At 63.0% G+C, this 26,828-nt stretch overlaps 26 non-coding genes across 26 annotated transcripts; all 26 read left to right on the top strand.

Annotated features, from left to right (window-relative positions):
- The first annotated feature begins 328 nt into the window (after positions 1-328).
- LOC148637098 (U2 spliceosomal RNA) lies at positions 329-519 on the top strand. The gene has a single exon (XR_015931683.1). It is a non-coding gene; the product is annotated as a U2 spliceosomal RNA (small nuclear RNA).
- Positions 520-1,360: 841 nt separating this feature from the next.
- LOC148637097 (U2 spliceosomal RNA) lies at positions 1,361-1,551 on the top strand. The gene has a single exon (XR_015931682.1). It is a non-coding gene; the product is annotated as a U2 spliceosomal RNA (small nuclear RNA).
- An 841-nt stretch (positions 1,552-2,392) lies between these two features.
- Positions 2,393-2,583, top strand: LOC148637096 (U2 spliceosomal RNA). The gene has a single exon (XR_015931681.1). It is a non-coding gene; the product is annotated as a U2 spliceosomal RNA (small nuclear RNA).
- An 841-nt stretch (positions 2,584-3,424) lies between these two features.
- Positions 3,425-3,615, top strand: LOC148637095 (U2 spliceosomal RNA). The gene has a single exon (XR_015931679.1). It is a non-coding gene; the product is annotated as a U2 spliceosomal RNA (small nuclear RNA).
- Positions 3,616-4,456: 841 nt separating this feature from the next.
- LOC148637094 (U2 spliceosomal RNA) lies at positions 4,457-4,647 on the top strand. Its single transcript, XR_015931678.1, has one exon. It is a non-coding gene; the product is annotated as a U2 spliceosomal RNA (small nuclear RNA).
- An 843-nt stretch (positions 4,648-5,490) lies between these two features.
- LOC148637093 (U2 spliceosomal RNA) lies at positions 5,491-5,681 on the top strand. The gene has a single exon (XR_015931677.1). It is a non-coding gene; the product is annotated as a U2 spliceosomal RNA (small nuclear RNA).
- An 841-nt stretch (positions 5,682-6,522) lies between these two features.
- On the top strand, positions 6,523-6,713 carry LOC148637092 (U2 spliceosomal RNA). Its single transcript, XR_015931676.1, has one exon. It is a non-coding gene; the product is annotated as a U2 spliceosomal RNA (small nuclear RNA).
- Positions 6,714-7,554: 841 nt separating this feature from the next.
- On the top strand, positions 7,555-7,745 carry LOC148637091 (U2 spliceosomal RNA). The gene has a single exon (XR_015931675.1). It is a non-coding gene; the product is annotated as a U2 spliceosomal RNA (small nuclear RNA).
- An 841-nt stretch (positions 7,746-8,586) lies between these two features.
- LOC148637090 (U2 spliceosomal RNA) lies at positions 8,587-8,777 on the top strand. The gene has a single exon (XR_015931674.1). It is a non-coding gene; the product is annotated as a U2 spliceosomal RNA (small nuclear RNA).
- Positions 8,778-9,618: 841 nt separating this feature from the next.
- Positions 9,619-9,809, top strand: LOC148637089 (U2 spliceosomal RNA). The gene has a single exon (XR_015931673.1). It is a non-coding gene; the product is annotated as a U2 spliceosomal RNA (small nuclear RNA).
- Positions 9,810-10,650: 841 nt separating this feature from the next.
- LOC148637088 (U2 spliceosomal RNA) lies at positions 10,651-10,841 on the top strand. The gene has a single exon (XR_015931672.1). It is a non-coding gene; the product is annotated as a U2 spliceosomal RNA (small nuclear RNA).
- An 840-nt stretch (positions 10,842-11,681) lies between these two features.
- Positions 11,682-11,872, top strand: LOC148637087 (U2 spliceosomal RNA). Its single transcript, XR_015931671.1, has one exon. It is a non-coding gene; the product is annotated as a U2 spliceosomal RNA (small nuclear RNA).
- An 841-nt stretch (positions 11,873-12,713) lies between these two features.
- On the top strand, positions 12,714-12,904 carry LOC148637086 (U2 spliceosomal RNA). Its single transcript, XR_015931670.1, has one exon. It is a non-coding gene; the product is annotated as a U2 spliceosomal RNA (small nuclear RNA).
- Positions 12,905-13,745: 841 nt separating this feature from the next.
- On the top strand, positions 13,746-13,936 carry LOC148637085 (U2 spliceosomal RNA). Its single transcript, XR_015931668.1, has one exon. It is a non-coding gene; the product is annotated as a U2 spliceosomal RNA (small nuclear RNA).
- An 841-nt stretch (positions 13,937-14,777) lies between these two features.
- LOC148637084 (U2 spliceosomal RNA) lies at positions 14,778-14,968 on the top strand. Its single transcript, XR_015931667.1, has one exon. It is a non-coding gene; the product is annotated as a U2 spliceosomal RNA (small nuclear RNA).
- Positions 14,969-15,809: 841 nt separating this feature from the next.
- Positions 15,810-16,000, top strand: LOC148637083 (U2 spliceosomal RNA). Its single transcript, XR_015931666.1, has one exon. It is a non-coding gene; the product is annotated as a U2 spliceosomal RNA (small nuclear RNA).
- An 841-nt stretch (positions 16,001-16,841) lies between these two features.
- Positions 16,842-17,032, top strand: LOC148637082 (U2 spliceosomal RNA). Its single transcript, XR_015931665.1, has one exon. It is a non-coding gene; the product is annotated as a U2 spliceosomal RNA (small nuclear RNA).
- Positions 17,033-17,873: 841 nt separating this feature from the next.
- Positions 17,874-18,064, top strand: LOC148637081 (U2 spliceosomal RNA). Its single transcript, XR_015931664.1, has one exon. It is a non-coding gene; the product is annotated as a U2 spliceosomal RNA (small nuclear RNA).
- An 836-nt stretch (positions 18,065-18,900) lies between these two features.
- On the top strand, positions 18,901-19,091 carry LOC148637080 (U2 spliceosomal RNA). The gene has a single exon (XR_015931663.1). It is a non-coding gene; the product is annotated as a U2 spliceosomal RNA (small nuclear RNA).
- An 839-nt stretch (positions 19,092-19,930) lies between these two features.
- Positions 19,931-20,121, top strand: LOC148637079 (U2 spliceosomal RNA). The gene has a single exon (XR_015931662.1). It is a non-coding gene; the product is annotated as a U2 spliceosomal RNA (small nuclear RNA).
- Positions 20,122-20,962: 841 nt separating this feature from the next.
- LOC148637078 (U2 spliceosomal RNA) lies at positions 20,963-21,153 on the top strand. The gene has a single exon (XR_015931661.1). It is a non-coding gene; the product is annotated as a U2 spliceosomal RNA (small nuclear RNA).
- Positions 21,154-21,994: 841 nt separating this feature from the next.
- On the top strand, positions 21,995-22,185 carry LOC148637077 (U2 spliceosomal RNA). Its single transcript, XR_015931660.1, has one exon. It is a non-coding gene; the product is annotated as a U2 spliceosomal RNA (small nuclear RNA).
- Positions 22,186-23,026: 841 nt separating this feature from the next.
- LOC148637076 (U2 spliceosomal RNA) lies at positions 23,027-23,217 on the top strand. Its single transcript, XR_015931659.1, has one exon. It is a non-coding gene; the product is annotated as a U2 spliceosomal RNA (small nuclear RNA).
- An 841-nt stretch (positions 23,218-24,058) lies between these two features.
- On the top strand, positions 24,059-24,249 carry LOC148637075 (U2 spliceosomal RNA). The gene has a single exon (XR_015931657.1). It is a non-coding gene; the product is annotated as a U2 spliceosomal RNA (small nuclear RNA).
- Positions 24,250-25,090: 841 nt separating this feature from the next.
- Positions 25,091-25,281, top strand: LOC148637074 (U2 spliceosomal RNA). Its single transcript, XR_015931656.1, has one exon. It is a non-coding gene; the product is annotated as a U2 spliceosomal RNA (small nuclear RNA).
- An 841-nt stretch (positions 25,282-26,122) lies between these two features.
- LOC148637073 (U2 spliceosomal RNA) lies at positions 26,123-26,313 on the top strand. The gene has a single exon (XR_015931655.1). It is a non-coding gene; the product is annotated as a U2 spliceosomal RNA (small nuclear RNA).
- Positions 26,314-26,828: the final 515 nt, after the last annotated feature.

Genomic DNA, 26,828 nt, shown 5'->3' with positions numbered 1-26,828 from the left:
CAGGTGCTGGCGCTCGGCTTTGGCTTGCAGCCGGTTGGGCGCAGCTGCTGCCGGTGGGAGGGGCCTAAGCTAAGGAGGCCGGGCGGCTGGCGCCCCCTGCGGCTGCGGTCGTTGTCGGGCCGTTGACAGAAGATCAAAGAGCAGGGCCCCCGCCCGGGACTGGCAGGAAGGCAGGCGGGCAGGCAAGAGAGAGGGGGAGCAGAGTCCCGCGGCAGGCCTCTGGCTGCAGGGAGGCCGGCAGCTGCGCGGGTCCCGGGCTCCAGAGGAGTCGGCCTGCGCCACTGTGCGCCAGCGGAACGCCCGCGCGTCGGTCCGCGCCTTTGTGGGCATCGCTTCTCGGCCTTTTGGCTAAGATCAAGTGTAGTATCTGTTCTTATCAGTTTAATATCTGATACGTCCCCCATCGGGGGACCACATATTAAACGGATTTTTGGAACAGGGAGCTGGATCAGGAGCTTGCTCCGTCCTCTCCACGCATCGGCCCGGTATTGCAGCGCCTCCGGGAGCGGTGCACCACCTTCTCTCAGCGGTGAAAAGACAGACGTAGGTAGCTAGCGAGCGAGCGAGCGAGCGAAGTGGACTGGAGCTCCTTCTTCTCGGGTCTCGTCCCTCGTCCCCCATCTGTGTGTCTCTGTGTTCTGTCTCTCTCTCTCGCCCTCTCGGTTCCCGTGCTCCCTCTGTGCGCTTTCCCGCGTCTCGACTCTCTGGGCAAGCAGGCCGGCCCCCTTTTCGGCTCCCGTGCGTTTTCCCTCCAAAAAACTTAGGTTTTTCAGCCTTTTCCCAGGGAGGCAGGCGTGGCTTGCTTGCTTGCTTGCTTGCTTGCTTGCTTGCTTGCTTGCTTGCTTGCGTGCGTGTCCGTCCCCGTCCCTGCAGGCGGGCCCCTTTCGACAGCTGGGCGTTTTCCCTCCAAAAAACTTAGTATATCCACCTTTTCTTTCTTTTTTTTCGGCAGGCAGGCAGGCAGGCGTGTGTGCGCGCGCGTCCCCGTCCCTCCCTCCCTCCCGAGAGAGAGCTGCCCCTTGCCTCTGCCCGCAGGTGCTGGCGCTCGGCTTTGGCTTGCAGCCGGTTGGGCGCAGCTGCTGCCGGTGGGAGGGGCCTAAGCTAAGGAGGCCGGGCGGCTGGCGCCCCCTGCGGCTGCGGTCGTTGTCGGGCCGTTGACAGAAGATCAAAGAGCAGGGCCCCCGCCCGGGACTGGCAGGAAGGCAGGCGGGCAGGCAAGAGAGAGGGGGAGCAGAGTCCCGCGGCAGGCCTCTGGCTGCAGGGAGGCCGGCAGCTGCGCGGGTCCCGGGCTCCAGAGGAGTCGGCCTGCGCCACTGTGCGCCAGCGGAACGCCCGCGCGTCGGTCCGCGCCTTTGTGGGCATCGCTTCTCGGCCTTTTGGCTAAGATCAAGTGTAGTATCTGTTCTTATCAGTTTAATATCTGATACGTCCCCCATCGGGGGACCACATATTAAACGGATTTTTGGAACAGGGAGCTGGATCAGGAGCTTGCTCCGTCCTCTCCACGCATCGGCCCGGTATTGCAGCGCCTCCGGGAGCGGTGCACCACCTTCTCTCAGCGGTGAAAAGACAGACGTAGGTAGCTAGCGAGCGAGCGAGCGAGCGAAGTGGACTGGAGCTCCTTCTTCTCGGGTCTCGTCCCTCGTCCCCCATCTGTGTGTCTCTGTGTTCTGTCTCTCTCTCTCGCCCTCTCGGTTCCCGTGCTCCCTCTGTGCGCTTTCCCGCGTCTCGACTCTCTGGGCAAGCAGGCCGGCCCCCTTTTCGGCTCCCGTGCGTTTTCCCTCCAAAAAACTTAGGTTTTTCAGCCTTTTCCCAGGGAGGCAGGCGTGGCTTGCTTGCTTGCTTGCTTGCTTGCTTGCTTGCTTGCTTGCTTGCTTGCGTGCGTGTCCGTCCCCGTCCCTGCAGGCGGGCCCCTTTCGACAGCTGGGCGTTTTCCCTCCAAAAAACTTAGTATATCCACCTTTTCTTTCTTTTTTTTCGGCAGGCAGGCAGGCAGGCGTGTGTGCGCGCGCGTCCCCGTCCCTCCCTCCCTCCCGAGAGAGAGCTGCCCCTTGCCTCTGCCCGCAGGTGCTGGCGCTCGGCTTTGGCTTGCAGCCGGTTGGGCGCAGCTGCTGCCGGTGGGAGGGGCCTAAGCTAAGGAGGCCGGGCGGCTGGCGCCCCCTGCGGCTGCGGTCGTTGTCGGGCCGTTGACAGAAGATCAAAGAGCAGGGCCCCCGCCCGGGACTGGCAGGAAGGCAGGCGGGCAGGCAAGAGAGAGGGGGAGCAGAGTCCCGCGGCAGGCCTCTGGCTGCAGGGAGGCCGGCAGCTGCGCGGGTCCCGGGCTCCAGAGGAGTCGGCCTGCGCCACTGTGCGCCAGCGGAACGCCCGCGCGTCGGTCCGCGCCTTTGTGGGCATCGCTTCTCGGCCTTTTGGCTAAGATCAAGTGTAGTATCTGTTCTTATCAGTTTAATATCTGATACGTCCCCCATCGGGGGACCACATATTAAACGGATTTTTGGAACAGGGAGCTGGATCAGGAGCTTGCTCCGTCCTCTCCACGCATCGGCCCGGTATTGCAGCGCCTCCGGGAGCGGTGCACCACCTTCTCTCAGCGGTGAAAAGACAGACGTAGGTAGCTAGCGAGCGAGCGAGCGAGCGAAGTGGACTGGAGCTCCTTCTTCTCGGGTCTCGTCCCTCGTCCCCCATCTGTGTGTCTCTGTGTTCTGTCTCTCTCTCTCGCCCTCTCGGTTCCCGTGCTCCCTCTGTGCGCTTTCCCGCGTCTCGACTCTCTGGGCAAGCAGGCCGGCCCCCTTTTCGGCTCCCGTGCGTTTTCCCTCCAAAAAACTTAGGTTTTTCAGCCTTTTCCCAGGGAGGCAGGCGTGGCTTGCTTGCTTGCTTGCTTGCTTGCTTGCTTGCTTGCTTGCTTGCTTGCGTGCGTGTCCGTCCCCGTCCCTGCAGGCGGGCCCCTTTCGACAGCTGGGCGTTTTCCCTCCAAAAAACTTAGTATATCCACCTTTTCTTTCTTTTTTTTCGGCAGGCAGGCAGGCAGGCGTGTGTGCGCGCGCGTCCCCGTCCCTCCCTCCCTCCCGAGAGAGAGCTGCCCCTTGCCTCTGCCCGCAGGTGCTGGCGCTCGGCTTTGGCTTGCAGCCGGTTGGGCGCAGCTGCTGCCGGTGGGAGGGGCCTAAGCTAAGGAGGCCGGGCGGCTGGCGCCCCCTGCGGCTGCGGTCGTTGTCGGGCCGTTGACAGAAGATCAAAGAGCAGGGCCCCCGCCCGGGACTGGCAGGAAGGCAGGCGGGCAGGCAAGAGAGAGGGGGAGCAGAGTCCCGCGGCAGGCCTCTGGCTGCAGGGAGGCCGGCAGCTGCGCGGGTCCCGGGCTCCAGAGGAGTCGGCCTGCGCCACTGTGCGCCAGCGGAACGCCCGCGCGTCGGTCCGCGCCTTTGTGGGCATCGCTTCTCGGCCTTTTGGCTAAGATCAAGTGTAGTATCTGTTCTTATCAGTTTAATATCTGATACGTCCCCCATCGGGGGACCACATATTAAACGGATTTTTGGAACAGGGAGCTGGATCAGGAGCTTGCTCCGTCCTCTCCACGCATCGGCCCGGTATTGCAGCGCCTCCGGGAGCGGTGCACCACCTTCTCTCAGCGGTGAAAAGACAGACGTAGGTAGCTAGCGAGCGAGCGAGCGAGCGAAGTGGACTGGAGCTCCTTCTTCTCGGGTCTCGTCCCTCGTCCCCCATCTGTGTGTCTCTGTGTTCTGTCTCTCTCTCTCGCCCTCTCGGTTCCCGTGCTCCCTCTGTGCGCTTTCCCGCGTCTCGACTCTCTGGGCAAGCAGGCCGGCCCCCTTTTCGGCTCCCGTGCGTTTTCCCTCCAAAAAACTTAGGTTTTTCAGCCTTTTCCCAGGGAGGCAGGCGTGGCTTGCTTGCTTGCTTGCTTGCTTGCTTGCTTGCTTGCTTGCTTGCTTGCGTGCGTGTCCGTCCCCGTCCCTGCAGGCGGGCCCCTTTCGACAGCTGGGCGTTTTCCCTCCAAAAAACTTAGTATATCCACCTTTTCTTTCTTTTTTTTCGGCAGGCAGGCAGGCAGGCGTGTGTGCGCGCGCGTCCCCGTCCCTCCCTCCCTCCCGAGAGAGAGCTGCCCCTTGCCTCTGCCCGCAGGTGCTGGCGCTCGGCTTTGGCTTGCAGCCGGTTGGGCGCAGCTGCTGCCGGTGGGAGGGGCCTAAGCTAAGGAGGCCGGGCGGCTGGCGCCCCCTGCGGCTGCGGTCGTTGTCGGGCCGTTGACAGAAGATCAAAGAGCAGGGCCCCCGCCCGGGACTGGCAGGAAGGCAGGCGGGCAGGCAAGAGAGAGGGGGAGCAGAGTCCCGCGGCAGGCCTCTGGCTGCAGGGAGGCCGGCAGCTGCGCGGGTCCCGGGCTCCAGAGGAGTCGGCCTGCGCCACTGTGCGCCAGCGGAACGCCCGCGCGTCGGTCCGCGCCTTTGTGGGCATCGCTTCTCGGCCTTTTGGCTAAGATCAAGTGTAGTATCTGTTCTTATCAGTTTAATATCTGATACGTCCCCCATCGGGGGACCACATATTAAACGGATTTTTGGAACAGGGAGCTGGATCAGGAGCTTGCTCCGTCCTCTCCACGCATCGGCCCGGTATTGCAGCGCCTCCGGGAGCGGTGCACCACCTTCTCTCAGCGGTGAAAAGACAGACGTAGGTAGCTAGCGAGCGAGCGAGCGAGCGAAGTGGACTGGAGCTCCTTCTTCTCGGGTCTCGTCCCTCGTCCCCCCCATCTGTGTGTCTCTGTGTTCTGTCTCTCTCTCTCGCCCTCTCGGTTCCCGTGCTCCCTCTGTGCGCTTTCCCGCGTCTCGACTCTCTGGGCAAGCAGGCCGGCCCCCTTTTCGGCTCCCGTGCGTTTTCCCTCCAAAAAACTTAGGTTTTTCAGCCTTTTCCCAGGGAGGCAGGCGTGGCTTGCTTGCTTGCTTGCTTGCTTGCTTGCTTGCTTGCTTGCTTGCTTGCGTGCGTGTCCGTCCCCGTCCCTGCAGGCGGGCCCCTTTCGACAGCTGGGCGTTTTCCCTCCAAAAAACTTAGTATATCCACCTTTTCTTTCTTTTTTTTCGGCAGGCAGGCAGGCAGGCGTGTGTGCGCGCGCGTCCCCGTCCCTCCCTCCCTCCCGAGAGAGAGCTGCCCCTTGCCTCTGCCCGCAGGTGCTGGCGCTCGGCTTTGGCTTGCAGCCGGTTGGGCGCAGCTGCTGCCGGTGGGAGGGGCCTAAGCTAAGGAGGCCGGGCGGCTGGCGCCCCCTGCGGCTGCGGTCGTTGTCGGGCCGTTGACAGAAGATCAAAGAGCAGGGCCCCCGCCCGGGACTGGCAGGAAGGCAGGCGGGCAGGCAAGAGAGAGGGGGAGCAGAGTCCCGCGGCAGGCCTCTGGCTGCAGGGAGGCCGGCAGCTGCGCGGGTCCCGGGCTCCAGAGGAGTCGGCCTGCGCCACTGTGCGCCAGCGGAACGCCCGCGCGTCGGTCCGCGCCTTTGTGGGCATCGCTTCTCGGCCTTTTGGCTAAGATCAAGTGTAGTATCTGTTCTTATCAGTTTAATATCTGATACGTCCCCCATCGGGGGACCACATATTAAACGGATTTTTGGAACAGGGAGCTGGATCAGGAGCTTGCTCCGTCCTCTCCACGCATCGGCCCGGTATTGCAGCGCCTCCGGGAGCGGTGCACCACCTTCTCTCAGCGGTGAAAAGACAGACGTAGGTAGCTAGCGAGCGAGCGAGCGAGCGAAGTGGACTGGAGCTCCTTCTTCTCGGGTCTCGTCCCTCGTCCCCCATCTGTGTGTCTCTGTGTTCTGTCTCTCTCTCTCGCCCTCTCGGTTCCCGTGCTCCCTCTGTGCGCTTTCCCGCGTCTCGACTCTCTGGGCAAGCAGGCCGGCCCCCTTTTCGGCTCCCGTGCGTTTTCCCTCCAAAAAACTTAGGTTTTTCAGCCTTTTCCCAGGGAGGCAGGCGTGGCTTGCTTGCTTGCTTGCTTGCTTGCTTGCTTGCTTGCTTGCTTGCTTGCGTGCGTGTCCGTCCCCGTCCCTGCAGGCGGGCCCCTTTCGACAGCTGGGCGTTTTCCCTCCAAAAAACTTAGTATATCCACCTTTTCTTTCTTTTTTTTCGGCAGGCAGGCAGGCAGGCGTGTGTGCGCGCGCGTCCCCGTCCCTCCCTCCCTCCCGAGAGAGAGCTGCCCCTTGCCTCTGCCCGCAGGTGCTGGCGCTCGGCTTTGGCTTGCAGCCGGTTGGGCGCAGCTGCTGCCGGTGGGAGGGGCCTAAGCTAAGGAGGCCGGGCGGCTGGCGCCCCCTGCGGCTGCGGTCGTTGTCGGGCCGTTGACAGAAGATCAAAGAGCAGGGCCCCCGCCCGGGACTGGCAGGAAGGCAGGCGGGCAGGCAAGAGAGAGGGGGAGCAGAGTCCCGCGGCAGGCCTCTGGCTGCAGGGAGGCCGGCAGCTGCGCGGGTCCCGGGCTCCAGAGGAGTCGGCCTGCGCCACTGTGCGCCAGCGGAACGCCCGCGCGTCGGTCCGCGCCTTTGTGGGCATCGCTTCTCGGCCTTTTGGCTAAGATCAAGTGTAGTATCTGTTCTTATCAGTTTAATATCTGATACGTCCCCCATCGGGGGACCACATATTAAACGGATTTTTGGAACAGGGAGCTGGATCAGGAGCTTGCTCCGTCCTCTCCACGCATCGGCCCGGTATTGCAGCGCCTCCGGGAGCGGTGCACCACCTTCTCTCAGCGGTGAAAAGACAGACGTAGGTAGCTAGCGAGCGAGCGAGCGAGCGAAGTGGACTGGAGCTCCTTCTTCTCGGGTCTCGTCCCTCGTCCCCCATCTGTGTGTCTCTGTGTTCTGTCTCTCTCTCTCGCCCTCTCGGTTCCCGTGCTCCCTCTGTGCGCTTTCCCGCGTCTCGACTCTCTGGGCAAGCAGGCCGGCCCCCTTTTCGGCTCCCGTGCGTTTTCCCTCCAAAAAACTTAGGTTTTTCAGCCTTTTCCCAGGGAGGCAGGCGTGGCTTGCTTGCTTGCTTGCTTGCTTGCTTGCTTGCTTGCTTGCTTGCTTGCGTGCGTGTCCGTCCCCGTCCCTGCAGGCGGGCCCCTTTCGACAGCTGGGCGTTTTCCCTCCAAAAAACTTAGTATATCCACCTTTTCTTTCTTTTTTTTCGGCAGGCAGGCAGGCAGGCGTGTGTGCGCGCGCGTCCCCGTCCCTCCCTCCCTCCCGAGAGAGAGCTGCCCCTTGCCTCTGCCCGCAGGTGCTGGCGCTCGGCTTTGGCTTGCAGCCGGTTGGGCGCAGCTGCTGCCGGTGGGAGGGGCCTAAGCTAAGGAGGCCGGGCGGCTGGCGCCCCCTGCGGCTGCGGTCGTTGTCGGGCCGTTGACAGAAGATCAAAGAGCAGGGCCCCCGCCCGGGACTGGCAGGAAGGCAGGCGGGCAGGCAAGAGAGAGGGGGAGCAGAGTCCCGCGGCAGGCCTCTGGCTGCAGGGAGGCCGGCAGCTGCGCGGGTCCCGGGCTCCAGAGGAGTCGGCCTGCGCCACTGTGCGCCAGCGGAACGCCCGCGCGTCGGTCCGCGCCTTTGTGGGCATCGCTTCTCGGCCTTTTGGCTAAGATCAAGTGTAGTATCTGTTCTTATCAGTTTAATATCTGATACGTCCCCCATCGGGGGACCACATATTAAACGGATTTTTGGAACAGGGAGCTGGATCAGGAGCTTGCTCCGTCCTCTCCACGCATCGGCCCGGTATTGCAGCGCCTCCGGGAGCGGTGCACCACCTTCTCTCAGCGGTGAAAAGACAGACGTAGGTAGCTAGCGAGCGAGCGAGCGAGCGAAGTGGACTGGAGCTCCTTCTTCTCGGGTCTCGTCCCTCGTCCCCCATCTGTGTGTCTCTGTGTTCTGTCTCTCTCTCTCGCCCTCTCGGTTCCCGTGCTCCCTCTGTGCGCTTTCCCGCGTCTCGACTCTCTGGGCAAGCAGGCCGGCCCCCTTTTCGGCTCCCGTGCGTTTTCCCTCCAAAAAACTTAGGTTTTTCAGCCTTTTCCCAGGGAGGCAGGCGTGGCTTGCTTGCTTGCTTGCTTGCTTGCTTGCTTGCTTGCTTGCTTGCTTGCGTGCGTGTCCGTCCCCGTCCCTGCAGGCGGGCCCCTTTCGACAGCTGGGCGTTTTCCCTCCAAAAAACTTAGTATATCCACCTTTTCTTTCTTTTTTTTCGGCAGGCAGGCAGGCAGGCGTGTGTGCGCGCGCGTCCCCGTCCCTCCCTCCCTCCCGAGAGAGAGCTGCCCCTTGCCTCTGCCCGCAGGTGCTGGCGCTCGGCTTTGGCTTGCAGCCGGTTGGGCGCAGCTGCTGCCGGTGGGAGGGGCCTAAGCTAAGGAGGCCGGGCGGCTGGCGCCCCCTGCGGCTGCGGTCGTTGTCGGGCCGTTGACAGAAGATCAAAGAGCAGGGCCCCCGCCCGGGACTGGCAGGAAGGCAGGCGGGCAGGCAAGAGAGAGGGGGAGCAGAGTCCCGCGGCAGGCCTCTGGCTGCAGGGAGGCCGGCAGCTGCGCGGGTCCCGGGCTCCAGAGGAGTCGGCCTGCGCCACTGTGCGCCAGCGGAACGCCCGCGCGTCGGTCCGCGCCTTTGTGGGCATCGCTTCTCGGCCTTTTGGCTAAGATCAAGTGTAGTATCTGTTCTTATCAGTTTAATATCTGATACGTCCCCCATCGGGGGACCACATATTAAACGGATTTTTGGAACAGGGAGCTGGATCAGGAGCTTGCTCCGTCCTCTCCACGCATCGGCCCGGTATTGCAGCGCCTCCGGGAGCGGTGCACCACCTTCTCTCAGCGGTGAAAAGACAGACGTAGGTAGCTAGCGAGCGAGCGAGCGAGCGAAGTGGACTGGAGCTCCTTCTTCTCGGGTCTCGTCCCTCGTCCCCCATCTGTGTGTCTCTGTGTTCTGTCTCTCTCTCTCGCCCTCTCGGTTCCCGTGCTCCCTCTGTGCGCTTTCCCGCGTCTCGACTCTCTGGGCAAGCAGGCCGGCCCCCTTTTCGGCTCCCGTGCGTTTTCCCTCCAAAAAACTTAGGTTTTTCAGCCTTTTCCCAGGGAGGCAGGCGTGGCTTGCTTGCTTGCTTGCTTGCTTGCTTGCTTGCTTGCTTGCTTGCTTGCGTGCGTGTCCGTCCCCGTCCCTGCAGGCGGGCCCCTTTCGACAGCTGGGCGTTTTCCCTCCAAAAAACTTAGTATATCCACCTTTTCTTTCTTTTTTTTCGGCAGGCAGGCAGGCAGGCGTGTGTGCGCGCGCGTCCCCGTCCCTCCCTCCCTCCCGAGAGAGAGCTGCCCCTTGCCTCTGCCCGCAGGTGCTGGCGCTCGGCTTTGGCTTGCAGCCGGTTGGGCGCAGCTGCTGCCGGTGGGAGGGGCCTAAGCTAAGGAGGCCGGGCGGCTGGCGCCCCCTGCGGCTGCGGTCGTTGTCGGGCCGTTGACAGAAGATCAAAGAGCAGGGCCCCCGCCCGGGACTGGCAGGAAGGCAGGCGGGCAGGCAAGAGAGAGGGGGAGCAGAGTCCCGCGGCAGGCCTCTGGCTGCAGGGAGGCCGGCAGCTGCGCGGGTCCCGGGCTCCAGAGGAGTCGGCCTGCGCCACTGTGCGCCAGCGGAACGCCCGCGCGTCGGTCCGCGCCTTTGTGGGCATCGCTTCTCGGCCTTTTGGCTAAGATCAAGTGTAGTATCTGTTCTTATCAGTTTAATATCTGATACGTCCCCCATCGGGGGACCACATATTAAACGGATTTTTGGAACAGGGAGCTGGATCAGGAGCTTGCTCCGTCCTCTCCACGCATCGGCCCGGTATTGCAGCGCCTCCGGGAGCGGTGCACCACCTTCTCTCAGCGGTGAAAAGACAGACGTAGGTAGCTAGCGAGCGAGCGAGCGAGCGAAGTGGACTGGAGCTCCTTCTTCTCGGGTCTCGTCCCTCGTCCCCCATCTGTGTGTCTCTGTGTTCTGTCTCTCTCTCTCGCCCTCTCGGTTCCCGTGCTCCCTCTGTGCGCTTTCCCGCGTCTCGACTCTCTGGGCAAGCAGGCCGGCCCCCTTTTCGGCTCCCGTGCGTTTTCCCTCCAAAAAACTTAGGTTTTTCAGCCTTTTCCCAGGGAGGCAGGCGTGGCTTGCTTGCTTGCTTGCTTGCTTGCTTGCTTGCTTGCTTGCTTGCTTGCGTGCGTGTCCGTCCCCGTCCCTGCAGGCGGGCCCCTTTCGACAGCTGGGCGTTTTCCCTCCAAAAAACTTAGTATATCCACCTTTTCTTTCTTTTTTTTCGGCAGGCAGGCAGGCAGGCGTGTGTGCGCGCGCGTCCCCGTCCCTCCCTCCCTCCCGAGAGAGAGCTGCCCCTTGCCTCTGCCCGCAGGTGCTGGCGCTCGGCTTTGGCTTGCAGCCGGTTGGGCGCAGCTGCTGCCGGTGGGAGGGGCCTAAGCTAAGGAGGCCGGGCGGCTGGCGCCCCCTGCGGCTGCGGTCGTTGTCGGGCCGTTGACAGAAGATCAAAGAGCAGGGCCCCCGCCCGGGACTGGCAGGAAGGCAGGCGGGCAGGCAAGAGAGAGGGGGAGCAGAGTCCCGCGGCAGGCCTCTGGCTGCAGGGAGGCCGGCAGCTGCGCGGGTCCCGGGCTCCAGAGGAGTCGGCCTGCGCCACTGTGCGCCAGCGGAACGCCCGCGCGTCGGTCCGCGCCTTTGTGGGCATCGCTTCTCGGCCTTTTGGCTAAGATCAAGTGTAGTATCTGTTCTTATCAGTTTAATATCTGATACGTCCCCCATCGGGGGACCACATATTAAACGGATTTTTGGAACAGGGAGCTGGATCAGGAGCTTGCTCCGTCCTCTCCACGCATCGGCCCGGTATTGCAGCGCCTCCGGGAGCGGTGCACCACCTTCTCTCAGCGGTGAAAAGACAGACGTAGGTAGCTAGCGAGCGAGCGAGCGAGCGAAGTGGACTGGAGCTCCTTCTTCTCGGGTCTCGTCCCTCGTCCCCCATCTGTGTGTCTCTGTGTTCTGTCTCTCTCTCTCGCCCTCTCGGTTCCCGTGCTCCCTCTGTGCGCTTTCCCGCGCTCGACTCTCTGGGCAAGCAGGCCGGCCCCCTTTTCGGCTCCCGTGCGTTTTCCCTCCAAAAAACTTAGGTTTTTCAGCCTTTTCCCAGGGAGGCAGGCGTGGCTTGCTTGCTTGCTTGCTTGCTTGCTTGCTTGCTTGCTTGCTTGCTTGCGTGCGTGTCCGTCCCCGTCCCTGCAGGCGGGCCCCTTTCGACAGCTGGGCGTTTTCCCTCCAAAAAACTTAGTATATCCACCTTTTCTTTCTTTTTTTTCGGCAGGCAGGCAGGCAGGCGTGTGTGCGCGCGCGTCCCCGTCCCTCCCTCCCTCCCGAGAGAGAGCTGCCCCTTGCCTCTGCCCGCAGGTGCTGGCGCTCGGCTTTGGCTTGCAGCCGGTTGGGCGCAGCTGCTGCCGGTGGGAGGGGCCTAAGCTAAGGAGGCCGGGCGGCTGGCGCCCCCTGCGGCTGCGGTCGTTGTCGGGCCGTTGACAGAAGATCAAAGAGCAGGGCCCCCGCCCGGGACTGGCAGGAAGGCAGGCGGGCAGGCAAGAGAGAGGGGGAGCAGAGTCCCGCGGCAGGCCTCTGGCTGCAGGGAGGCCGGCAGCTGCGCGGGTCCCGGGCTCCAGAGGAGTCGGCCTGCGCCACTGTGCGCCAGCGGAACGCCCGCGCGTCGGTCCGCGCCTTTGTGGGCATCGCTTCTCGGCCTTTTGGCTAAGATCAAGTGTAGTATCTGTTCTTATCAGTTTAATATCTGATACGTCCCCCATCGGGGGACCACATATTAAACGGATTTTTGGAACAGGGAGCTGGATCAGGAGCTTGCTCCGTCCTCTCCACGCATCGGCCCGGTATTGCAGCGCCTCCGGGAGCGGTGCACCACCTTCTCTCAGCGGTGAAAAGACAGACGTAGGTAGCTAGCGAGCGAGCGAGCGAGCGAAGTGGACTGGAGCTCCTTCTTCTCGGGTCTCGTCCCTCGTCCCCCATCTGTGTGTCTCTGTGTTCTGTCTCTCTCTCTCGCCCTCTCGGTTCCCGTGCTCCCTCTGTGCGCTTTCCCGCGTCTCGACTCTCTGGGCAAGCAGGCCGGCCCCCTTTTCGGCTCCCGTGCGTTTTCCCTCCAAAAAACTTAGGTTTTTCAGCCTTTTCCCAGGGAGGCAGGCGTGGCTTGCTTGCTTGCTTGCTTGCTTGCTTGCTTGCTTGCTTGCTTGCTTGCGTGCGTGTCCGTCCCCGTCCCTGCAGGCGGGCCCCTTTCGACAGCTGGGCGTTTTCCCTCCAAAAAACTTAGTATATCCACCTTTTCTTTCTTTTTTTTCGGCAGGCAGGCAGGCAGGCGTGTGTGCGCGCGCGTCCCCGTCCCTCCCTCCCTCCCGAGAGAGAGCTGCCCCTTGCCTCTGCCCGCAGGTGCTGGCGCTCGGCTTTGGCTTGCAGCCGGTTGGGCGCAGCTGCTGCCGGTGGGAGGGGCCTAAGCTAAGGAGGCCGGGCGGCTGGCGCCCCCTGCGGCTGCGGTCGTTGTCGGGCCGTTGACAGAAGATCAAAGAGCAGGGCCCCCGCCCGGGACTGGCAGGAAGGCAGGCGGGCAGGCAAGAGAGAGGGGGAGCAGAGTCCCGCGGCAGGCCTCTGGCTGCAGGGAGGCCGGCAGCTGCGCGGGTCCCGGGCTCCAGAGGAGTCGGCCTGCGCCACTGTGCGCCAGCGGAACGCCCGCGCGTCGGTCCGCGCCTTTGTGGGCATCGCTTCTCGGCCTTTTGGCTAAGATCAAGTGTAGTATCTGTTCTTATCAGTTTAATATCTGATACGTCCCCCATCGGGGGACCACATATTAAACGGATTTTTGGAACAGGGAGCTGGATCAGGAGCTTGCTCCGTCCTCTCCACGCATCGGCCCGGTATTGCAGCGCCTCCGGGAGCGGTGCACCACCTTCTCTCAGCGGTGAAAAGACAGACGTAGGTAGCTAGCGAGCGAGCGAGCGAGCGAAGTGGACTGGAGCTCCTTCTTCTCGGGTCTCGTCCCTCGTCCCCCATCTGTGTGTCTCTGTGTTCTGTCTCTCTCTCTCGCCCTCTCGGTTCCCGTGCTCCCTCTGTGCGCTTTCCCGCGTCTCGACTCTCTGGGCAAGCAGGCCGGCCCCCTTTTCGGCTCCCGTGCGTTTTCCCTCCAAAAAACTTAGGTTTTTCAGCCTTTTCCCAGGGAGGCAGGCGTGGCTTGCTTGCTTGCTTGCTTGCTTGCTTGCTTGCTTGCTTGCTTGCTTGCGTGCGTGTCCGTCCCCGTCCCTGCAGGCGGGCCCCTTTCGACAGCTGGGCGTTTTCCCTCCAAAAAACTTAGTATATCCACCTTTTCTTTCTTTTTTTTCGGCAGGCAGGCAGGCAGGCGTGTGTGCGCGCGCGTCCCCGTCCCTCCCTCCCTCCCGAGAGAGAGCTGCCCCTTGCCTCTGCCCGCAGGTGCTGGCGCTCGGCTTTGGCTTGCAGCCGGTTGGGCGCAGCTGCTGCCGGTGGGAGGGGCCTAAGCTAAGGAGGCCGGGCGGCTGGCGCCCCCTGCGGCTGCGGTCGTTGTCGGGCCGTTGACAGAAGATCAAAGAGCAGGGCCCCCGCCCGGGACTGGCAGGAAGGCAGGCGGGCAGGCAAGAGAGAGGGGGAGCAGAGTCCCGCGGCAGGCCTCTGGCTGCAGGGAGGCCGGCAGCTGCGCGGGTCCCGGGCTCCAGAGGAGTCGGCCTGCGCCACTGTGCGCCAGCGGAACGCCCGCGCGTCGGTCCGCGCCTTTGTGGGCATCGCTTCTCGGCCTTTTGGCTAAGATCAAGTGTAGTATCTGTTCTTATCAGTTTAATATCTGATACGTCCCCCATCGGGGGACCACATATTAAACGGATTTTTGGAACAGGGAGCTGGATCAGGAGCTTGCTCCGTCCTCTCCACGCATCGGCCCGGTATTGCAGCGCCTCCGGGAGCGGTGCACCACCTTCTCTCAGCGGTGAAAAGACAGACGTAGGTAGCTAGCGAGCGAGCGAGCGAGCGAAGTGGACTGGAGCTCCTTCTTCTCGGGTCTCGTCCCTCGTCCCCCATCTGTGTGTCTCTGTGTTCTGTCTCTCTCTCTCGCCCTCTCGGTTCCCGTGCTCCCTCTGTGCGCTTTCCCGCGTCTCGACTCTCTGGGCAAGCAGGCCGGCCCCCTTTTCGGCTCCCGTGCGTTTTCCCTCCAAAAAACTTAGGTTTTTCAGCCTTTTCCCAGGGAGGCAGGCGTGGCTTGCTTGCTTGCTTGCTTGCTTGCTTGCTTGCTTGCTTGCTTGCTTGCGTGCGTGTCCGTCCCCGTCCCTGCAGGCGGGCCCCTTTCGACAGCTGGGCGTTTTCCCTCCAAAAAACTTAGTATATCCACCTTTTCTTTCTTTTTTTTCGGCAGGCAGGCAGGCAGGCGTGTGTGCGCGCGCGTCCCCGTCCCTCCCTCCCTCCCGAGAGAGAGCTGCCCCTTGCCTCTGCCCGCAGGTGCTGGCGCTCGGCTTTGGCTTGCAGCCGGTTGGGCGCAGCTGCTGCCGGTGGGAGGGGCCTAAGCTAAGGAGGCCGGGCGGCTGGCGCCCCCTGCGGCTGCGGTCGTTGTCGGGCCGTTGACAGAAGATCAAAGAGCAGGGCCCCCGCCCGGGACTGGCAGGAAGGCAGGCGGGCAGGCAAGAGAGAGGGGGAGCAGAGTCCCGCGGCAGGCCTCTGGCTGCAGGGAGGCCGGCAGCTGCGCGGGTCCCGGGCTCCAGAGGAGTCGGCCTGCGCCACTGTGCGCCAGCGGAACGCCCGCGCGTCGGTCCGCGCCTTTGTGGGCATCGCTTCTCGGCCTTTTGGCTAAGATCAAGTGTAGTATCTGTTCTTATCAGTTTAATATCTGATACGTCCCCCATCGGGGGACCACATATTAAACGGATTTTTGGAACAGGGAGCTGGATCAGGAGCTTGCTCCGTCCTCTCCACGCATCGGCCCGGTATTGCAGCGCCTCCGGGAGCGGTGCACCACCTTCTCTCAGCGGTGAAAAGACAGACGTAGGTAGCTAGCGAGCGAGCGAGCGAGCGAAGTGGACTGGAGCTCCTTCTTCTCGGGTCTCGTCCCTCGTCCCCCATCTGTGTGTCTCTGTGTTCTGTCTCTCTCTCTCGCCCTCTCGGTTCCCGTGCTCCCTCTGTGCGCTTTCCCGCGTCTCGACTCTCTGGGCAAGCAGGCCGGCCCCCTTTTCGGCTCCCGTGCGTTTTCCCTCCAAAAAACTTAGGTTTTTCAGCCTTTTCCCAGGGAGGCAGGCGTGGCTTGCTTGCTTGCTTGCTTGCTTGCTTGCTTGCTTGCTTGCTTGCTTGCGTGCGTGTCCGTCCCCGTCCCTGCAGGCGGGCCCCTTTCGACAGCTGGGCGTTTTCCCTCCAAAAAACTTAGTATATCCACCTTTTCTTTCTTTTTTTTCGGCAGGCAGGCAGGCAGGCGTGTGTGCGCGCGCGTCCCCGTCCCTCCCTCCCTCCCGAGAGAGAGCTGCCCCTTGCCTCTGCCCGCAGGTGCTGGCGCTCGGCTTTGGCTTGCAGCCGGTTGGGCGCAGCTGCTGCCGGTGGGAGGGGCCTAAGCTAAGGAGGCCGGGCGGCTGGCGCCCCCTGCGGCTGCGGTCGTTGTCGGGCCGTTGACAGAAGATCAAAGAGCAGGGCCCCCGCCCGGGACTGGCAGGAAGGCAGGCGGGCAGGCAAGAGAGAGGGGGAGCAGAGTCCCGCGGCAGGCCTCTGGCTGCAGGGAGGCCGGCAGCTGCGCGGGTCCCGGGCTCCAGAGGAGTCGGCCTGCGCCACTGTGCGCCAGCGGAACGCCCGCGCGTCGGTCCGCGCCTTTGTGGGCATCGCTTCTCGGCCTTTTGGCTAAGATCAAGTGTAGTATCTGTTCTTATCAGTTTAATATCTGATACGTCCCCCATCGGGGGACCACATATTAAACGGATTTTTGGAACAGGGAGCTGGATCAGGAGCTTGCTCCGTCCTCTCCACGCATCGGCCCGGTATTGCAGCGCCTCCGGGAGCGGTGCACCACCTTCTCTCAGCGGTGAAAAGACAGACGTAGGTAGCTAGCGAGCGAGCGAGCGAGCGAAGTGGACTGGAGCTCCTTCTTCTCGGGTCTCGTCCCTCGTCCCCCATCTGTGTGTCTCTGTGTTCTGTCTCTCTCTCTCGCCCTCTCGGTTCCCGTGCTCCCTCTGTGCGCTTTCCCGCGTCTCGACTCTCTGGGCAAGCAGGCCGGCCCCCTTTTCGGCTCCCGTGCGTTTTCCCTCCAAAAAACTTAGGTTTTTCAGCCTTTTCCCAGGGAGGCAGGCGTGGCTTGCTTGCTTGCTTGCTTGCTTGCTTGCTTGCTTGCTTGCTTGCTTGCGTGCGTGTCCGTCCCCGTCCCTGCAGGCGGGCCCCTTTCGACAGCTGGGCGTTTTCCCTCCAAAAAACTTAGTATATCCACCTTTTCTTTCTTTTTTTTCGGCAGGCAGGCAGGCAGGCGTGTGTGCGCGCGCGTCCCCGTCCCTCCCTCCCTCCCGAGAGAGAGCTGCCCCTTGCCTCTGCCCGCAGGTGCTGGCGCTCGGCTTTGGCTTGCAGCCGGTTGGGCGCAGCTGCTGCCGGTGGGAGGGGCCTAAGCTAAGGAGGCCGGGCGGCTGGCGCCCCCTGCGGCTGCGGTCGTTGTCGGGCCGTTGACAGAAGATCAAAGAGCAGGGCCCCCGCCCGGGACTGGCAGGAAGGCAGGCGGGCAGGCAAGAGAGAGGGGGAGCAGAGTCCCGCGGCAGGCCTCTGGCTGCAGGGAGGCCGGCAGCTGCGCGGGTCCCGGGCTCCAGAGGAGTCGGCCTGCGCCACTGTGCGCCAGCGGAACGCCCGCGCGTCGGTCCGCGCCTTTGTGGGCATCGCTTCTCGGCCTTTTGGCTAAGATCAAGTGTAGTATCTGTTCTTATCAGTTTAATATCTGATACGTCCCCCATCGGGGGACCACATATTAAACGGATTTTTGGAACAGGGAGCTGGATCAGGAGCTTGCTCCGTCCTCTCCACGCATCGGCCCGGTATTGCAGCGCCTCCGGGAGCGGTGCACCACCTTCTCTCAGCGGTGAAAAGACAGACGTAGGTAGCTAGCGAGCGAGCGAGCGAGCGAAGTGGACTGGAGCTCCTTCTTCTCGGGTCTCGTCCCTCGTCCCCCATCTGTGTGTCTCTGTGTTCTGTCTCTCTCTCTCGCCCTCTCGGTTCCCGTGCTCCCTCTGTGCGCTTTCCCGCGTCTCGACTCTCTGGGCAAGCAGGCCGGCCCCCTTTTCGGCTCCCGTGCGTTTTCCCTCCAAAAAACTTAGGTTTTTCAGCCTTTTCCCAGGGAGGCAGGCGTGGCTTGCTTGCTTGCTTGCTTGCTTGCTTGCTTGCTTGCTTGCTTGCTTGCGTGCGTGTCCGTCCCCGTCCCTGCAGGCGGGCCCCTTTCGACAGCTGGGCGTTTTCCCTCCAAAAAACTTAGTATATCCACCTTTTCTTTCTTTTTTTTCGGCAGGCAGGCAGGCAGGCGTGTGTGCGCGCGCGTCCCCGTCCCTCCCTCCCTCCCGAGAGAGAGCTGCCCCTTGCCTCTGCCCGCAGGTGCTGGCGCTCGGCTTTGGCTTGCAGCCGGTTGGGCGCAGCTGCTGCCGGTGGGAGGGGCCTAAGCTAAGGAGGCCGGGCGGCTGGCGCCCCCTGCGGCTGCGGTCGTTGTCGGGCCGTTGACAGAAGATCAAAGAGCAGGGCCCCCGCCCGGGACTGGCAGGAAGGCAGGCGGGCAGGCAAGAGAGAGGGGGAGCAGAGTCCCGCGGCAGGCCTCTGGCTGCAGGGAGGCCGGCAGCTGCGCGGGTCCCGGGCTCCAGAGGAGTCGGCCTGCGCCACTGTGCGCCAGCGGAACGCCCGCGCGTCGGTCCGCGCCTTTGTGGGCATCGCTTCTCGGCCTTTTGGCTAAGATCAAGTGTAGTATCTGTTCTTATCAGTTTAATATCTGATACGTCCCCCATCGGGGGACCACATATTAAACGGATTTTTGGAACAGGGAGCTGGATCAGGAGCTTGCTCCGTCCTCTCCACGCATCGGCCCGGTATTGCAGCGCCTCCGGGAGCGGTGCACCACCTTCTCTCAGCGGTGAAAAGACAGACGTAGGTAGCTAGCGAGCGAGCGAGCGAGCGAAGTGGACTGGAGCTCCTTCTTCTCGGGTCTCGTCCCTCGTCCCCCATCTGTGTGTCTCTGTGTTCTGTCTCTCTCTCTCGCCCTCTCGGTTCCCGTGCTCCCTCTGTGCGCTTTCCCGCGTCTCGACTCTCTGGGCAAGCAGGCCGGCCCCCTTTTCGGCTCCCGTGCGTTTTCCCTCCAAAAAACTTAGGTTTTTCAGCCTTTTCCCAGGGAGGCAGGCGTGGCTTGCTTGCTTGCTTGCTTGCTTGCTTGCTTGCTTGCTTGCTTGCTTGCGTGCGTGTCCGTCCCCGTCCCTGCAGGCGGGCCCCTTTCGACAGCTGGGCGTTTTCCCTCCAAAAAACTTAGCCACCTTTTCTTTCTTTTTTTTCGGCAGGCAGGCAGGCAGGCGTGTGTGCGCGCGCGTCCCCGTCCCTCCCTCCCTCCCGAGAGAGAGCTGCCCCTTGCCTCTGCCCGCAGGTGCTGGCGCTCGGCTTTGGCTTGCAGCCGGTTGGGCGCAGCTGCTGCCGGTGGGAGGGGCCTAAGCTAAGGAGGCCGGGCGGCTGGCGCCCCCTGCGGCTGCGGTCGTTGTCGGGCCGTTGACAGAAGATCAAAGAGCAGGGCCCCCGCCCGGGACTGGCAGGAAGGCAGGCGGGCAGGCAAGAGAGAGGGGGAGCAGAGTCCCGCGGCAGGCCTCTGGCTGCAGGGAGGCCGGCAGCTGCGCGGGTCCCGGGCTCCAGAGGAGTCGGCCTGCGCCACTGTGCGCCAGCGGAACGCCCGCGCGTCGGTCCGCGCCTTTGTGGGCATCGCTTCTCGGCCTTTTGGCTAAGATCAAGTGTAGTATCTGTTCTTATCAGTTTAATATCTGATACGTCCCCCATCGGGGGACCACATATTAAACGGATTTTTGGAACAGGGAGCTGGATCAGGAGCTTGCTCCGTCCTCTCCACGCATCGGCCCGGTATTGCAGCGCCTCCGGGAGCGGTGCACCACCTTCTCTCAGCGGTGAAAAGACAGACGTAGGTAGCTAGCGAGCGAGCGAGCGAGCGAAGTGGACTGGAGCTCCTTCTTCTCGGGTCTCGTCCCTCGTCCCCCATCTGTGTGTCTCTGTGTTCTGTCTCTCTCTCTCGCCCTCTCGGTTCCCGTGCTCCCTCTGTGCGCTTTCCCGCGTCTCGACTCTCTGGGCAAGCAGGCCGGCCCCCTTTTCGGCTCCCGTGCGTTTTCCCTCCAAAAAACTTAGGTTTTTCAGCCTTTTCCCAGGGAGGCAGGCGTGGCTTGCTTGCTTGCTTGCTTGCTTGCTTGCTTGCTTGCTTGCTTGCTTGCGTGCGTGTCCGTCCCCGTCCCTGCAGGCGGGCCCCTTTCGACAGCTGGGCGTTTTCCCTCCAAAAAACTTAGTATATCCACCTTTTCTTTCTTTTTTTTCGGCAGGCAGGCAGGCAGGCGTGTGCGCGCGCGTCCCCGTCCCTCCCTCCCTCCCGAGAGAGAGCTGCCCCTTGCCTCTGCCCGCAGGTGCTGGCGCTCGGCTTTGGCTTGCAGCCGGTTGGGCGCAGCTGCTGCCGGTGGGAGGGGCCTAAGCTAAGGAGGCCGGGCGGCTGGCGCCCCCTGCGGCTGCGGTCGTTGTCGGGCCGTTGACAGAAGATCAAAGAGCAGGGCCCCCGCCCGGGACTGGCAGGAAGGCAGGCGGGCAGGCAAGAGAGAGGGGGAGCAGAGTCCCGCGGCAGGCCTCTGGCTGCAGGGAGGCCGGCAGCTGCGCGGGTCCCGGGCTCCAGAGGAGTCGGCCTGCGCCACTGTGCGCCAGCGGAACGCCCGCGCGTCGGTCCGCGCCTTTGTGGGCATCGCTTCTCGGCCTTTTGGCTAAGATCAAGTGTAGTATCTGTTCTTATCAGTTTAATATCTGATACGTCCCCCATCGGGGGACCACATATTAAACGGATTTTTGGAACAGGGAGCTGGATCAGGAGCTTGCTCCGTCCTCTCCACGCATCGGCCCGGTATTGCAGCGCCTCCGGGAGCGGTGCACCACCTTCTCTCAGCGGTGAAAAGACAGACGTAGGTAGCTAGCGAGCGAGCGAGCGAGCGAAGTGGACTGGAGCTCCTTCTTCTCGGGTCTCGTCCCTCGTCCCCCATCTGTGTGTCTCTGTGTTCTGTCTCTCTCTCTCGCCCTCTCGGTTCCCGTGCTCCCTCTGTGCGCTTTCCCGCGTCTCGACTCTCTGGGCAAGCAGGCCGGCCCCCTTTTCGGCTCCCGTGCGTTTTCCCTCCAAAAAACTTAGGTTTTTCAGCCTTTTCCCAGGGAGGCAGGCGTGGCTTGCTTGCTTGCTTGCTTGCTTGCTTGCTTGCTTGCTTGCTTGCTTGCGTGCGTGTCCGTCCCCGTCCCTGCAGGCGGGCCCCTTTCGACAGCTGGGCGTTTTCCCTCCAAAAAACTTAGTATATCCACCTTTTCTTTCTTTTTTTTCGGCAGGCAGGCAGGCAGGCGTGTGTGCGCGCGCGTCCCCGTCCCTCCCTCCCTCCCGAGAGAGAGCTGCCCCTTGCCTCTGCCCGCAGGTGCTGGCGCTCGGCTTTGGCTTGCAGCCGGTTGGGCGCAGCTGCTGCCGGTGGGAGGGGCCTAAGCTAAGGAGGCCGGGCGGCTGGCGCCCCCTGCGGCTGCGGTCGTTGTCGGGCCGTTGACAGAAGATCAAAGAGCAGGGCCCCCGCCCGGGACTGGCAGGAAGGCAGGCGGGCAGGCAAGAGAGAGGGGGAGCAGAGTCCCGCGGCAGGCCTCTGGCTGCAGGGAGGCCGGCAGCTGCGCGGGTCCCGGGCTCCAGAGGAGTCGGCCTGCGCCACTGTGCGCCAGCGGAACGCCCGCGCGTCGGTCCGCGCCTTTGTGGGCATCGCTTCTCGGCCTTTTGGCTAAGATCAAGTGTAGTATCTGTTCTTATCAGTTTAATATCTGATACGTCCCCCATCGGGGGACCACATATTAAACGGATTTTTGGAACAGGGAGCTGGATCAGGAGCTTGCTCCGTCCTCTCCACGCATCGGCCCGGTATTGCAGCGCCTCCGGGAGCGGTGCACCACCTTCTCTCAGCGGTGAAAAGACAGACGTAGGTAGCTAGCGAGCGAGCGAGCGAGCGAAGTGGACTGGAGCTCCTTCTTCTCGGGTCTCGTCCCTCGTCCCCCATCTGTGTGTCTCTGTGTTCTGTCTCTCTCTCTCGCCCTCTCGGTTCCCGTGCTCCCTCTGTGCGCTTTCCCGCGTCTCGACTCTCTGGGCAAGCAGGCCGGCCCCCTTTTCGGCTCCCGTGCGTTTTCCCTCCAAAAAACTTAGGTTTTTCAGCCTTTTCCCAGGGAGGCAGGCGTGGCTTGCTTGCTTGCTTGCTTGCTTGCTTGCTTGCTTGCTTGCTTGCTTGCGTGCGTGTCCGTCCCCGTCCCTGCAGGCGGGCCCCTTTCGACAGCTGGGCGTTTTCCCTCCAAAAAACTTAGTATATCCACCTTTTCTTTCTTTTTTTTCGGCAGGCAGGCAGGCAGGCGTGTGTGCGCGCGCGTCCCCGTCCCTCCCTCCCTCCCGAGAGAGAGCTGCCCCTTGCCTCTGCCCGCAGGTGCTGGCGCTCGGCTTTGGCTTGCAGCCGGTTGGGCGCAGCTGCTGCCGGTGGGAGGGGCCTAAGCTAAGGAGGCCGGGCGGCTGGCGCCCCCTGCGGCTGCGGTCGTTGTCGGGCCGTTGACAGAAGATCAAAGAGCAGGGCCCCCGCCCGGGACTGGCAGGAAGGCAGGCGGGCAGGCAAGAGAGAGGGGGAGCAGAGTCCCGCGGCAGGCCTCTGGCTGCAGGGAGGCCGGCAGCTGCGCGGGTCCCGGGCTCCAGAGGAGTCGGCCTGCGCCACTGTGCGCCAGCGGAACGCCCGCGCGTCGGTCCGCGCCTTTGTGGGCATCGCTTCTCGGCCTTTTGGCTAAGATCAAGTGTAGTATCTGTTCTTATCAGTTTAATATCTGATACGTCCCCCATCGGGGGACCACATATTAAACGGATTTTTGGAACAGGGAGCTGGATCAGGAGCTTGCTCCGTCCTCTCCACGCATCGGCCCGGTATTGCAGCGCCTCCGGGAGCGGTGCACCACCTTCTCTCAGCGGTGAAAAGACAGACGTAGGTAGCTAGCGAGCGAGCGAGCGAGCGAAGTGGACTGGAGCTCCTTCTTCTCGGGTCTCGTCCCTCGTCCCCCATCTGTGTGTCTCTGTGTTCTGTCTCTCTCTCTCGCCCTCTCGGTTCCCGTGCTCCCTCTGTGCGCTTTCCCGCGTCTCGACTCTCTGGGCAAGCAGGCCGGCCCCCTTTTCGGCTCCCGTGCGTTTTCCCTCCAAAAAACTTAGGTTTTTCAGCCTTTTCCCAGGGAGGCAGGCGTGGCTTGCTTGCTTGCTTGCTTGCTTGCTTGCTTGCTTGCTTGCTTGCTTGCGTGCGTGTCCGTCCCCGTCCCTGCAGGCGGGCCCCTTTCGACAGCTGGGCGTTTTCCCTCCAAAAAACTTAGTATATCCACCTTTTCTTTCTTTTTTTTCGGCAGGCAGGCAGGCAGGCGTGTGTGCGCGCGCGTCCCCGTCCCTCCCTCCCTCCCGAGAGAGAGCTGCCCCTTGCCTCTGCCCGCAGGTGCTGGCGCTCGGCTTTGGCTTGCAGCCGGTTGGGCGCAGCTGCTGCCGGTGGGAGGGGCCTAAGCTAAGGAGGCCGGGCGGCTGGCGCCCCCTGCGGCTGCGGTCGTTGTCGGGCCGTTGACAGAAGATCAAAGAGCAGGGCCCCCGCCCGGGACTGGCAGGAAGGCAGGCGGGCAGGCAAGAGAGAGGGGGAGCAGAGTCCCGCGGCAGGCCTCTGGCTGCAGGGAGGCCGGCAGCTGCGCGGGTCCCGGGCTCCAGAGGAGTCGGCCTGCGCCACTGTGCGCCAGCGGAACGCCCGCGCGTCGGTCCGCGCCTTTGTGGGCATCGCTTCTCGGCCTTTTGGCTAAGATCAAGTGTAGTATCTGTTCTTATCAGTTTAATATCTGATACGTCCCCCATCGGGGGACCACATATTAAACGGATTTTTGGAACAGGGAGCTGGATCAGGAGCTTGCTCCGTCCTCTCCACGCATCGGCCCGGTATTGCAGCGCCTCCGGGAGCGGTGCACCACCTTCTCTCAGCGGTGAAAAGACAGACGTAGGTAGCTAGCGAGCGAGCGAGCGAGCGAAGTGGACTGGAGCTCCTTCTTCTCGGGTCTCGTCCCTCGTCCCCCATCTGTGTGTCTCTGTGTTCTGTCTCTCTCTCTCGCCCTCTCGGTTCCCGTGCTCCCTCTGTGCGCTTTCCCGCGTCTCGACTCTCTGGGCAAGCAGGCCGGCCCCCTTTTCGGCTCCCGTGCGTTTTCCCTCCAAAAAACTTAGGTTTTTCAGCCTTTTCCCAGGGAGGCAGGCGTGGCTTGCTTGCTTGCTTGCTTGCTTGCTTGCTTGCTTGCTTGCTTGCTTGCGTGCGTGTCCGTCCCCGTCCCTGCAGGCGGGCCCCTTTCGACAGCTGGGCGTTTTCCCTCCAAAAAACTTAGTATATCCACCTTTTCTTTCTTTTTTTTCGGCAGGCAGGCAGGCAGGCGTGTGTGCGCGCGCGTCCCCGTCCCTCCCTCCCTCCCGAGAGAGAGCTGCCCCTTGCCTCTGCCCGCAGGTGCTGGCGCTCGGCTTTGGCTTGCAGCCGGTTGGGCGCAGCTGCTGCCGGTGGGAGGGGCCTAAGCTAAGGAGGCCGGGCGGCTGGCGCCCCCTGCGGCTGCGGTCGTTGTCGGGCCGTTGACAGAAGATCAAAGAGCAGGGCCCCCGCCCGGGACTGGCAGGAAGGCAGGCGGGCAGGCAAGAGAGAGGGGGAGCAGAGTCCCGCGGCAGGCCTCTGGCTGCAGGGAGGCCGGCAGCTGCGCGGGTCCCGGGCTCCAGAGGAGTCGGCCTGCGCCACTGTGCGCCAGCGGAACGCCCGCGCGTCGGTCCGCGCCTTTGTGGGCATCGCTTCTCGGCCTTTTGGCTAAGATCAAGTGTAGTATCTGTTCTTATCAGTTTAATATCTGATACGTCCCCCATCGGGGGACCACATATTAAACGGATTTTTGGAACAGGGAGCTGGATCAGGAGCTTGCTCCGTCCTCTCCACGCATCGGCCCGGTATTGCAGCGCCTCCGGGAGCGGTGCACCACCTTCTCTCAGCGGTGAAAAGACAGACGTAGGTAGCTAGCGAGCGAGCGAGCGAGCGAAGTGGACTGGAGCTCCTTCTTCTCGGGTCTCGTCCCTCGTCCCCCATCTGTGTGTCTCTGTGTTCTGTCTCTCTCTCTCGCCCTCTCGGTTCCCGTGCTCCCTCTGTGCGCTTTCCCGCGTCTCGACTCTCTGGGCAAGCAGGCCGGCCCCCTTTTCGGCTCCCGTGCGTTTTCCCTCCAAAAAACTTAGGTTTTTCAGCCTTTTCCCAGGGAGGCAGGCGTGGCTTGCTTGCTTGCTTGCTTGCTTGCTTGCTTGCTTGCTTGCTTGCTTGCGTGCGTGTCCGTCCCCGTCCCTGCAGGCGGGCCCCTTTCGACAGCTGGGCGTTTTCCCTCCAAAAAACTTAGTATATCCACCTTTTCTTTCTTTTTTTTCGGCAGGCAGGCAGGCAGGCGTGTGTGCGCGCGCGTCCCCGTCCCTCCCTCCCTCCCGAGAGAGAGCTGCCCCTTGCCTCTGCCCGCAGGTGCTGGCGCTCGGCTTTGGCTTGCAGCCGGTTGGGCGCAGCTGCTGCCGGTGGGAGGGGCCTAAGCTAAGGAGGCCGGGCGGCTGGCGCCCCCTGCGGCTGCGGTCGTTGTCGGGCCGTTGACAGAAGATCAAAGAGCAGGGCCCCCGCCCGGGACTGGCAGGAAGGCAGGCGGGCAGGCAAGAGAGAGGGGGAGCAGAGTCCCGCGGCAGGCCTCTGGCTGCAGGGAGGCCGGCAGCTGCGCGGGTCCCGGGCTCCAGAGGAGTCGGCCTGCGCCACTGTGCGCCAGCGGAACGCCCGCGCGTCGGTCCGCGCCTTTGTGGGCATCGCTTCTCGGCCTTTTGGCTAAGATCAAGTGTAGTATCTGTTCTTATCAGTTTAATATCTGATACGTCCCCCATCGGGGGACCACATATTAAACGGATTTTTGGAACAGGGAGCTGGATCAGGAGCTTGCTCCGTCCTCTCCACGCATCGGCCCGGTATTGCAGCGCCTCCGGGAGCGGTGCACCACCTTCTCTCAGCGGTGAAAAGACAGACGTAGGTAGCTAGCGAGCGAGCGAGCGAGCGAAGTGGACTGGAGCTCCTTCTTCTCGGGTCTCGTCCCTCGTCCCCCATCTGTGTGTCTCTGTGTTCTGTCTCTCTCTCTCGCCCTCTCGGTTCCCGTGCTCCCTCTGTGCGCTTTCCCGCGTCTCGACTCTCTGGGCAAGCAGGCCGGCCCCCTTTTCGGCTCCCGTGCGTTTTCCCTCCAAAAAACTTAGGTTTTTCAGCCTTTTCCCAGGGAGGCAGGCGTGGCTTGCTTGCTTGCTTGCTTGCTTGCTTGCTTGCTTGCTTGCTTGCTTGCGTGCGTGTCCGTCCCCGTCCCTGCAGGCGGGCCCCTTTCGACAGCTGGGCGTTTTCCCTCCAAAAAACTTAGTATATCCACCTTTTCTTTCTTTTTTTTCGGCAGGCAGGCAGGCAGGCGTGTGTGCGCGCGCGTCCCCGTCCCTCCCTCCCTCCCGAGAGAGAGCTGCCCCTTGCCTCTGCCCGCAGGTGCTGGCGCTCGGCTTTGGCTTGCAGCCGGTTGGGCGCAGCTGCTGCCGGTGGGAGGGGCCTAAGCTAAGGAGGCCGGGCGGCTGGCGCCCCCTGCGGCTGCGGTCGTTGTCGGGCCGTTGACAGAAGATCAAAGAGCAGGGCCCCCGCCCGGGACTGGCAGGAAGGCAGGCGGGCAGGCAAGAGAGAGGGGGAGCAGAGTCCCGCGGCAGGCCTCTGGCTGCAGGGAGGCCGGCAGCTGCGCGGGTCCCGGGCTCCAGAGGAGTCGGCCTGCGCCACTGTGCGCCAGCGGAACGCCCGCGCGTCGGTCCGCGCCTTTGTGGGCATCGCTTCTCGGCCTTTTGGCTAAGATCAAGTGTAGTATCTGTTCTTATCAGTTTAATATCTGATACGTCCCCCATCGGGGGACCACATATTAAACGGATTTTTGGAACAGGGAGCTGGATCAGGAGCTTGCTCCGTCCTCTCCACGCATCGGCCCGGTATTGCAGCGCCTCCGGGAGCGGTGCACCACCTTCTCTCAGCGGTGAAAAGACAGACGTAGGTAGCTAGCGAGCGAGCGAGCGAGCGAAGTGGACTGGAGCTCCTTCTTCTCGGGTCTCGTCCCTCGTCCCCCATCTGTGTGTCTCTGTGTTCTGTCTCTCTCTCTCGCCCTCTCGGTTCCCGTGCTCCCTCTGTGCGCTTTCCCGCGTCTCGACTCTCTGGGCAAGCAGGCCGGCCCCCTTTTCGGCTCCCGTGCGTTTTCCCTCCAAAAAACTTAGGTTTTTCAGCCTTTTCCCAGGGAGGCAGGCGTGGCTTGCTTGCTTGCTTGCTTGCTTGCTTGCTTGCTTGCTTGCTTGCTTGCGTGCGTGTCCGTCCCCGTCCCTGCAGGCGGGCCCCTTTCGACAGCTGGGCGTTTTCCCTCCAAAAAACTTAGTATATCCACCTTTTCTTTCTTTTTTTTCGGCAGGCAGGCAGGCAGGCGTGTGTGCGCGCGCGTCCCCGTCCCTCCCTCCCTCCCGAGAGAGAGCTGCCCCTTGCCTCTGCCCGCA

Source organism: Lepisosteus platostomus, unplaced genomic scaffold (assembly GCF_059453375.1).
Source record: "Lepisosteus platostomus isolate fLepPlt1 unplaced genomic scaffold, fLepPlt1.hap1 Scaffold_136_H1, whole genome shotgun sequence".
NCBI classification, from domain to species: domain Eukaryota; kingdom Metazoa; phylum Chordata; class Actinopteri; order Semionotiformes; family Lepisosteidae; genus Lepisosteus; species Lepisosteus platostomus.
This window is presented reverse-complemented; position numbering and strand designations above follow the sequence as displayed.